This window comes from Pungitius pungitius, chromosome 16, assembly GCF_949316345.1.
Source record: "Pungitius pungitius chromosome 16, fPunPun2.1, whole genome shotgun sequence".
NCBI lineage: Eukaryota > Metazoa > Chordata > Actinopteri > Perciformes > Gasterosteidae > Pungitius > Pungitius pungitius.
The window spans coordinates 787,545-794,584 of NC_084915.1; positions in this window are offsets into that span (position 1 = coordinate 787,545).

Sequence of the window (7,040 nt, forward strand, 5' to 3'; positions counted from 1 at the left end):
ACTTTTGTGGAAAGGTTGCTGATGTCCAATTTCATGATGATCTTCTGCAGAGCATAGAAGGTGCATTTCAGCTCTATAGCTCAGGTTTAGAGTGTACGCAATCTGTGTCATCACTGAGCTCTGCACCGTGATGTTGAAGCACAAAGATCCCAAAGACTTCGTCTAAAAGGCCCTGACGTCAGGGTCCGGAGAGTGATCCCCACCGGGGGGATCAGGGCGTTACCGCACTATTCGGTGCTCTCTTCCCCCCGGTACTCTCCAGGAGTCAGTCCGCTGTCCCCGCCGCCGCTTCAGGGCACGGACGGTTCCAGCGAGCGTGAGCCCGAGGGCTGTTCGCCCCCTCCGAGGAGGGCTCTGGCTCTACTAGACCAGCGCTTCCCTGCCAGTGCGCTGATACAGGGCGCTGCGTCTGTAGACCCAGGACTTCCAGAGACCGACCCCATTTGTTTACCAAATGCGTGCATGCTACTCTGGCGCCAGTGCGTCTCCAGGGCATCCGCATTGTGAACTACACAAATGACGGGTTGATTTTAGCGCCATACGAGCGGCTCACGGCCCAACACCAAGATGTTGCGCCTGCCCACATCACCCGTCTGGGGATGAGACGCAATGGCAGGAAAAGAGTGCTGTTCCCAGTGCATTGGACCACCTTCCTCGCCGTTATTTGGGAATCGACCACGACGTGGGCACATCCGTCTCCCGATCGATTAGTTTCGACCCTACCTGCAGTCAAGCTAGGCCAGCCACCCACTGAGAAACAGTTTCTGAGACTGTTAGGTCTCCTGGCAGCGGCATCCTACGTGATCCTTTGCTGCCTGTTACACATGAGACCGTTGCAGTGGTCAGGGCCAAGGGGTTCTCCCCGAGGGGAAACCTGCGCCGTCTGATCAAGGTCACTCGGCGTTGCCTGCGGGCTCTGGCCAAGGGGGCAGACACCCTGTCGGGAGAGGGCCCGAGGCCCAGGGTTGCTCTGCTCCCAGGGGTTCTGGAGAAGGTCCATCAGGACGGTGGCCTACTGCTAGTAGCCTCGCTCTGGCCGGCCCTAGTATGGTTCGCGGACCTTTTGTCGCTCCTCGCAGGTCCTCCGTTGGAGACTCCCATCAGGGTGGACCTTCTGTCTCAGGCGTCGGGGTCCATCGTTTACCCTCGCCTCGAGCTATGGAAACCATGGGCGTGGCCCTTGAGGGGACCCGCCTCTTAGGAGCCGGTCTCTCGACCGAGGTCGTGGAGACCATCCTCCACTCCAGAGCCCCCGCCACAAGGAAGGCGTATGCCGATAGATGGAGGCTTTTTGCCACTTGGTGTGGGCAACGACAGCTGGACCCAGTGAATTGCCCAGTCGGTTCTGTACTGGAGTTCCTGCAGGAACGTTTCTCCACAGGTTAATCCCCGTCCACTATCAAAGTATATGTGGCGGCCCTGTCGGCAACCCATGCCCCACTAGAAGGGGCGTTCTCTGGGGAGACACCCACTGGTATCCCGCTTCCTTCGTGGCACCCTGAGGCTGAGGCCAGCAGCCAGCACTAGAGTTCCGTTCTGGGACCTGGCCATCGTACTAGAGGGTCTCTCCGGTGCTTCCTTCGAGCCCATGGCAGAGGTCGCAGTGAAGTATGTGGCTCTTAAGACCCTCTTCCTGCTTGCTATTTCTTATCTCAAAAGAGTTGGAGATATGCAAGCCCTCTCGGTGGCCCCCTCGTGCTTGGAATTTGCACCCGGTATGGTGAAGGCTTTCTTACTACCTTCCCCCGGCTACATTCCTAAGGCCCCGTCCACTACGGTCGGGCCTATTGTGCTGCAGGCATTCTGTCCTCCTCCGTTCCTGACGTCGGACCAGGCGAAGCTCAACCTCCTCTGCCCAGTCAGAGCCCTAGACCTGTACGTCCGCAGGACCGCCCTGTGCAGGCTCTCCGAACAGTTGTTTGTGTGCTTCGGGCTTCCCAATACTGGGGGCCCGGTGACTAAGCAGAGGATGAGCAAGTGGGTGTTTGAGGCCATCACACTTGCTTATGATTCGGCCGGCCAGCCCGCACCTTTGGCTGTCCGGGCCCATTCTACTGGGCGTATGGCGGCTTCTAAAGGCCTTTTCTCTGGAAAAGTATCGCTACACGACGTTTTCATGGCGGCAGGCTGGTCCTCTCCCCACACGTTGGTGAGATTCTACGTCTAGACCTTAACTCCACGCCTGGAGCACAGGTGCTCTCGTCTGAGTGTGCGCACTAACTTCAAACCACGGTCACTTGCTCGTATGGTGGAGTGGGTATTGGGTTCCCACAGCGTTTTCACGCAGCGTCTCGTTCCCTGAGAGGGAACGTCTCTGGTTACGTATGTAACCGTAGTTCCCTGAAGGGAACGAGACGCTGCGTAACGTTGCCATACTCCCGGCTTGACCGTGGCACTTGATTCGGCCTTTCAGAGATGAATGGTCCTGCCTTTCGGGTCCCTTTATAGCTTCCTGGTCCTGGCGTCGCCCGCCTATGACGTACCAGCTCGCCATTGGTTAGATTTCACACGTGCTTCATGACGCGGTCACGCAGAGGCGTTCCCACAGCGTTTTTACGCAGCATCTTGTTCCCTTCAGGGAACTACGGTTACCTACGTAACCGGAGACGATCTTCATTTAGGTAAACGCAGACTCTTCAGCATGAGAATCTTAACCCACACAAGAGTCAAACGTTGTCACAACATGCAACACGATCACAACCCGGCGACGAAAGGAGATGAGAGAATTTGGGCTTTATCAAAGGTACAATCCTCAATGGCATGACGAAGATAAGCCTTTGCAGCTCAAACAATGAAGGCTGATAAGGATCTGTAGAACTTTCCCAAATCTCCCTCACTGATACAGCCTTTTTCTCTGAATTAGCAACAAAAAATACCAGTATAATTAATGTTTTATTTCCTGCACTCTGTTTATTTCTCTTGTTGTGCAATGTCTTATTGTGTCATTGTCCAATGTTAAGCACCACCCGCCATGTAAAATTCCTTGTATGTCCAACATACTTTGGCAAGAAATAATCCTGATACCTAAATCCCCAATTCCTGAACTGGAAAAAACATAGAAGATTGAAATGTGAGATATCTCAGTAATGGAGGCCAAATGTTTCAGTGAAGTGTGAGTGAAGTTATTTGTGGCTTTTCATCGATGGATGCTCCTCTCCTCCAGGTGGAGGCGGAGGAGGACAAGGAAGACACAACCTGTTTGTGGACGCCTTCATGGCAAATAGAAGATAAAGGAGCAGCGATGAAGCTGCTGTGACATTTAAACATGTTGTTGCTGGTGTCTTGGCAGTACAAGGAGGTGTTGCCCAGTTGTTTCTTCACTTCATCATGTGGGCTGCACCGGTGAGCTCCAAACAGAAAAGCTGGATTGACGTTACTTTCACCCCTGCTCAGCTGGACTGTACGTTGGCTCTGCTTGTAAACAATTAAGAAACAACACTTGCGTCTTTTCATTGGTTGAAGATAACTAAGTGCATGTATCAGGCAATTTTCTCTATAGTGCTCTTTCCATTTGAGCGAGAAGTTTTATACTCAGCTGCTTTTACTCTACTACACCTTTAGTGACATATTAAATCAGCACTTATGCTTCTAATGTTGCTAATACATTAATTAATCAGTAATGATAATAATCCAATAGTGCTGTATATATAATAATACAACAGTATGAAAAGGGTTAATTATGTTTAATGCTCAACTTTGGATACTCCAATTGGATGGTTATTTCCTACTTCTGCACTTTGCCACTAGCAAAATGAAATTTAGGACATATAGTTATAATAATTGTACACAATGAGAAACGTATTCAAGTTCCTCTTCCGACAATGGATTTGTTTCTGACTCAGAAAGAACAAGTCCTGATTATTAGGGTAATTGTCAGATGTGCTGTATTTATTCAAATTAAGGAATATTAAAGAGATTGTTGTAAGTAAGTATACCAACATTTGTAAGTGTAAAAAAAACATGATTTAAAACTGACCAGTAGTTTATGTTTCAATGTAACTTTTAAATAGATATGTTCACTGTTTAAGCATTTAGCAACCGTGGCTCATAATATATCACAATATGGGTTTAATCTTGTAAATACAATGGGTGAAGGGGAATAGGCGCTGCTTTATATCAGTGTTCATTTTGCAAGGCCTCCACTGGATGAAAACCTTTGAATTGCAATCATGATCCCACATGGATGAGATGAGATGGGGGGGTTGTGGCCCGTTTGGAACAACAACAAAGGCCGTCATACTTAGTAGTACTGCAGCTGAGACTCCAACTTGTGTTGGCCAAGATACATCAGTTAATAAAAAGCTGATGTTACAACACTGCCATCGTGTGGAGGTTTTCAGGATAACACACATGGGTCGTCATTAATGTCACTCATTATCTATTTTTGGACATCTGAAACAACATTAAAAACAACAATTCCAACTTTGGAGATCCGTGTTGTTAATTGCGCTGAATTACAGGCGGTTCCCCACGCTGGTTGTGGTGGACGCGGGTCTGTGCATTTATTTACAAACTAATGGGAATTTTGGAGAGGTTAGGTTTTGTGGTGAACGCTTTTTTTAGCAAAGTAAAAAGTAAAAGACTAAGTTTGGGGTTAGGGTTAGTCAAAACCACGTGTTTCCACTTGGAATTATGATGAACGTACTTTGCTTAACTATGAAGCAGAATAGTTTGTGCACACTGACCTTTCCCTTAATAAGTGCAGATGTGGCTATTGTCTCACATGGAAGTAGCTTCGTATTTGCTTCTGATTATTAATGATGTAATGTTAGTTCCTTATTAAAGCAGACTAAGACTCATTGTTTTCCTTAAGAGTCGTGCTCCAACATCTCCTCATTAATGTTTCAGAATGGTGCAAACATTCAAACATATTGAACATTTTTAGCAGTCAAATATGCTACAACAACTTGCAAAGCCAAACACATAGATGTAACACGATTATTGCACAGGACAGAACTGCACAGTTTGGGTTATTACTTTAAGGCCCCGAACATGTGGCCTTTGTGTCTGGCAGGGCCGGAGAAGACAAAAATGTCCCCGTCTCCCTCCCACAGTGTCCCCGTTCCTTTACAGGTCAACAGGGAAGATGTCAGTGAAAACTGATATGAGAAGACAAACAACAGAGTTAGTAGAACTCCCGAGGTTAGAAATTAATTCAATAAAACACCTCATGGAACTCTTTTGTTTTGTGAGATTTCTTTGGTTCAACCTGATGTTCATGTGTCAGTCTGAAGGTGGCACTAAAGGCACCTTTATGTTTTTACTAAAGTCCGAGGTTTATCCGCTCTGGGTCTGAGCTTAATCAGTTTTCAACAGAATGTTGAAAGCACTCATCAGTCCAGTAATAGTGATCAGTGATCAGTAACTTCTAGAAAACAAAGCTAAATCAATCAAGAACAAATCATTTCAATTCAATTCATTTTATTTTGTATAGCCCAAAATCGCAAATTACAAATTTGCCTCAGAGGGCTTTACAGTCTGTACACATGTGACATCCTCTGTCCCAAAACCCCTTGCCCTGGTAATGTTAGAAGACCAAAACCTATTCCTCCATCAAATTGAAAAATCAAAGCAAATTCATTTTGCAAATTGTGACCGAACTAGCAAACAAGATGGCCGCAAAGACTTGTGACATCTTAGGTCTGCTGTAGCTAATTGTCAAAGTTGCGAAATCATGCAGTTTGAAAAAATATTATTCCTTGATATCTCTTCGAGTGCATGCCAAATTACGCCTATAAAATGGATTATTGTGCAGCTCATTGCTTATTTTTTGATGTTAGAAGACATATATTTTATTAAAGTAGATGAAGCCAGTTTTAAAATCAAATTTTCTACTATGGGAAGCTGTTCCTTACAATCTCAGGTATCACCAGGTCAGGTAAAGCAAATTAGGGCTCAGGATTACTTCATGTAAAAACTGGATTTACGAATGCCAGCTATGGTGCACTACTTGAGCCTGTGTTATCAAAAAAGAAAGTCTTGAGTACATGCAGTTTTCAGTGTGCTGAGAAGCCGATATGGTTCTTTCTTTCAAGTCTCAATACCTTTTGCATCACATATAAGGGGGTTTTATCTGAAATGGTTCCTCAGCCTTTTTAAATGATTTACTTGGTCTGGGGAGGTGGAGGCCACTGCATGCACACACAACCCATCATTAAACATCGTATAGCGTATAAAAGCAGAAATCACTTCAATAAATGAAAAGGCTTTTAGATGAAGAGGCTCTGTCCTTTTTGACGCACTAATCCGCTCTGGTAGCACTGGGTCGTGTCGTCTTGTGGTCCTGTGAGCATCTCAGATGTGGCGCATCTCAGCTGCATTAAGCCAGCTGTGGCTACAAAGTAAAGACAGGAAGCACAGGGATGGGGGTTTTCATAATAAAATATGCAATAAACCAATTATATACATGGCGTTGGTAAACTGGGGCAAGTTTGATCAATAAAAATATGCGCAGCAGCACATCTTGGGAAATATTCAATAGCTAATTATTTCTAATTTATATCGATTGTTAAGGTCCATGATGCTTTTATTGTTATTTCATTATTCTTTATTTTATTTTACCAGTATGTATTCTATATGCTAGTATTATATATGCAGCGAATCTCCTTCTCACGTCTTTAATATATTCGGACACTTGTCTGCTTAGTTTGTGTGCAACAGAAACCAAATAATAATCCACAGATACGCAAGAGACCCGGATTTGTAGGCCACTCGGTGCATTCTTCCGACCGGGAACACCGATTTCTGAACATTCCGCCCCCTCCCACCCCTCCTCTCTCCCACCACCCCCACCCCACAGCCGCCGTCGCACCTTGAGCTGTGTTTTCCTGCAAGCTTGCTGCAAAAAGGGGGAGCGGGTTGCATTTTTTGCGTGGCAGCCTTTCAAGTGATTAGTTCTTGACGAAGGGAGATGATCCACGTCCAGAGCGAGCCGTGTTTGTTTTCGCTGGGGAAACGAGGCGGGGGGTGGAGGGTCGCCACAGACACGCTGGGCTCCGGCCAAACATCACCGCATTTGAGGCACTTCATTCGATGCCCGG